Source organism: Mustela erminea, chromosome 15 (genome assembly GCF_009829155.1).
Source record: "Mustela erminea isolate mMusErm1 chromosome 15, mMusErm1.Pri, whole genome shotgun sequence".
NCBI classification, from domain to species: domain Eukaryota; kingdom Metazoa; phylum Chordata; class Mammalia; order Carnivora; family Mustelidae; genus Mustela; species Mustela erminea.
Window position 1 is genome coordinate 38,439,080 of NC_045628.1, and position 4,270 is coordinate 38,443,349.

General features: G+C 32.2%; 1 pseudogene; it reads right to left on the reverse strand.

Moving 5' to 3' along the window:
• Positions 1-656: 656 nt before the first annotated feature.
• On the reverse strand, positions 657-765 carry LOC116574663 (annotated as a pseudogene).
• Positions 766-4,270: the final 3,505 nt, after the last annotated feature.

Genomic DNA, 4,270 nt, shown 5'->3' on the forward strand with positions numbered 1-4,270 from the left:
TTTAAAAGCTCCAAAATTGTCTCTGGAAAATCTTCTCAGGGAGATATAGGGTGAGGTCAGAAGAAATATTTGGCTAAACTACATGAGGTGATTGATGAAATAATCCTATGAAGTATGAGTAATAATAGTTTATCTAACACAACTTCTAAAAAATGAGTTGGATTAGCTAGAAGTTTTAATTTGCTATCCAGTATATTCACATTTTAGAACAAAGCTAATTCATTTGAGCCAAATAACTGCATTGAGCTCTGTTTGTTGAACTATGCAAACTGGGTTCAAATCCCAACTCTACTACTACTATATGTGTAACTTTAGGCAAGTTAATTCACCTTTTGATGCCTCTATTATGTCACCTGTAAGAAAGGAATAATGATAATATTGACCTCACAGGATTATTTAGTGTTAATAAATTCATACTTGAAATGTACTTAAAATAGCAACTGTCATATAAGTGTCATAATAGTTACTACGTATTATTTTTTATAATATCCCAAGGTGATCTTTCAAGAAATCTTAATTATTTGGGTTCTTTTTAAATTTTTAAATTAAATTCCAGTAAGTAAACATACAGTGTAATATTAGTGTAATATAGTGATTCAACACTGCCATAAATCTCTCTGCTCATCACAAGTTCACTCCTTAATCCCCGTCACCTATAAAAACAATGGTTAGCAATGTCTTAACTGTATGCATGTTGTCAGGCCCAAGGGTCTCTTCCATCCTTTTAAAGGGGAGTGCTAACCTTTCTCTGTTTCCACATAACATAAAATCTTACTTGAACACTAGATGCATCATTTTATTTCATAGCGAGTTCTAATGGTTCAAATACCTAGAACAACAAAGTAAATAGGCATATACTCTTCAGAGCCAAGGTCACTTACCATAAAGCAGACTCAAGAAATACTTACTTTACATATTCACTAGCTAGCTGACCTAAAAAAGATAATTTTAAAGGTTTTGTTGTTGAAATGACAAAATTAAAACCATGGCAGTGGAATGTTTGTGAAGACTTTTGTTTCATTTTCTGCTAAATGAAAATAACTTTCAAAAAGTTAAGTGGAATGCTTTTATTTGTTTCCTGTCACACATTCTAAATGGCCTTTAAAAGTCAGTAGCTGTTACTCAAGAATAATGAGGTATATTATTCTCTCAATGCACATGTAAATCTCCAATTAACACTAATGGGATTTGTGGCAATGAAACAAAAGGGAAACCTACATCAGTGTCTCAAAATAATCTTTATTTTTGATATCTACCTTTTTACCATGGAAGTGCAGTCAAGCATAAATAAACAAATTAGTATTAAGCATCAGTTTGACACTTCCATTCAGTTGACATTCTGAAATACTGTCTGTAAATAGTGATGTGTTTTAAAGCAGAGATGTGGCTTTAGATTTTAGTTAACGATTTATATGTCCCTCCCTCCTCTGCCATTAATACTAAAATTATTTAAAAAAAAAAAAACATGTACGGGACGCCTGGGTGGCTCAGTTGGTTAAGCAGCTGCCTTCGGCTCAGGTCATGATCCCAGCGTCCTGGGATCGAGTCCCACATCGGGCTCCTTGCTCCGCAGGGAGCCTGCTTCTCCCTCTGACTCTGCCTGCCACTCTCTCTGCCTATGCTTGCGCTCTCTCGCTCTCTCTCTCTCTCTCTGACAAATAAATAAAAAAATCTTAAAAAAAAAAGTTTAAAAAAAAATAATAAAAAATAAAAAAAAACATGTACATTCCTAATAGTACTTGAGAAATAGAAAAAAAATGAATTTTTAAAATATGTGTTGCAAAACATCTGTAAGAAGAGTATTTCAGAAGATTATCCTTTTCATGCATGTACACATCTAGAATCTTAATATCTCTTTAAGACACAATCATCTATCCTTCTTTAGTAAATATTTCTTAGATTTCTATAATTTTAGTCTTAAACATGTATTGAAATCTTCCTAGAAGACAACTTTTAAGTGGAAAAGTGAAATACCATCAAGATACTACTGAATTGAAATAGCATCTTAAAGAATATATATTTTAAGGTATTGTGAAACCACCAGAAAAAAGTTATGAGAGCACAACTGAAATAATTAATTTTAACTAGTCTGAGTATAGAATGATCTACAGGGACTCTAGCCACAGATCTTTGGTAAAATTTGAATCTTTAAGAAATTCTACAGACATCAGACTACACAGTGAAAGTGTAAATCCCCATGTAGAAAGAACAAATAAGCCCAATAGAATTGAATAAAAAAAATAAACTGTAATATAATATTCAGAAAGTACATGTTGATATAGCCAAAACTGATTAATTTGCTATGCCATCATTTATGTCTGAATGCCTGAATAAACTCATCTAGAAAAACTATTTAAAGCAAATATAGCAAGTAAAAAGTTTACCAAAACATAGGAAAAATATGTTTCCTGACTAATAAAACAGAACATTCTCCTCTAAAAATCTTGGCTAATAAAGTAAAATGGCCTTCAAACTGAGCTATTTATCTAACACCTACTCATCCAGAATGTAATCATGTCTAAACAAGGGCTATAAATTCTTTTCTAGGAAAAGAGAAGTTGACATTTTAAGAAGCTAACCTATTAAAACAACAGGTATGTTTTGTTTTACATGCCCATTCATCTAAGAAAAATTTATTCACTTCTTAGAGATTAGGCTTGGAGGAGTACCCAAACCACAGCAGGCACTTGATAAATATTTTCTGAACAAATACATTAATTAACTAAATTTTCAGAAATCCTATTTGCAACATCAGAAATGTATTTAAGTCTCTCCTGTACTATGACTCTCAATGTCAAGCATTAAGGTTAAGACATACCAGTTGATTTTATAAAGTTAAAAGTGTGATTGGATATATTGGGGTGCCCGGGTAGCTCAGCTGGTTAAGTGTCCAACTCTTGATTTCAACTCAGGTCATGATCTCAGGGTCCTGAGATGGAGCCCTGCACCAGGCTCCAGGCTGACCGAGGATCCTGCTTTAAGATTCTCTCTCTCCCTCAGCCCCTCCCTCTCTCTCTCACAATAATGATGATAATAATAATAATAATAATAATAATAAAGGTGTGATTGGATATAAAGGAAGAAACAAATTACTATGATTTAATATAATAAGCATGATGCATAATATGGTAAATGACATTTGAACAGATTAATGTCATTCCATAATAGAACATGCATACAGAAAGTCTATCACTGAATAAAATATTAAGATTTACTTTAAAACACATTTTACTTGATTACCTTGTTAATTCATCTTTATATAATAATAATCAGATTGTATCAATGAATATTTTTAGGAAGTCTGATAACACAAAAAATACTAAAAATGGTTAATCACATCTTTCTATTCTTTTTGATTAATGAAAAGTAAAAAATATAACCTACAGTGTTTCAAAAGTTATACAAATAAAAATGATATTTTTTTGCTCAACCTAATGATTATCTTATCATGAAATTAGCAATTTGTACTCATTTCGTTGATGATACTGCCAGTTTTATCAGGTGGAATGTTGGTTAGTCACAGTTCAGTGGAGTATAAGATTATTTCTGCTTTTTATGTGATCATATCCATGATAACTGGGATTTTATTTACATGTGACTGGTAGACAGAATTGTTTCACATTGACTTTTCACCATATGGATTGTTAGCTTCTTGTCTTCTAATATACTAATCCTGACTGATAACATGTTATCTATGCAATGGTTGTATCACTCCACGTGGTGGTAGGTCATCAGGGTCCACTGGACCCAATTTTAATTTTTGAGGTTTTTTTTTTTTCTTGAAAAGTTCTAACTCTTCATAAGATGTCATCTTTTATGACATTTTTTTCTTTCTTAGCTCTCCTCCAAAGAATAGGAAATTTATTATTTTTAATTGAATAAAAATTCTATTCCATAATTAAAATATATATTCACTGCATCTTTTTGGCTCTTAGTTACCTTATATAGTTTACCTATGCGTTTGAACTATGCAGGTCCACATATACACAGATTTTTTTTAATAAATATAGTACAGTACTATAATGGAGTTTCTCTTCCTCATGATTTTAATAATGTTTTCTTTTCTTTAGCTTGCTTTATTTATTTATATATTTTTAATATTTTGCTTATTTGACAAATAGAGATCACAAGTAGGCAGAGAGACAGACAGAGAGAAAGAGAGAGAGGAGGAAGCAGGCTCCCTGCTAAGCAGAGAGCCCGATGTGGGGCTTGATCCCAGGACACAATGATCAGGACCCAAGCCGAAGGCAGAGGCTTTAACCCACTGAGA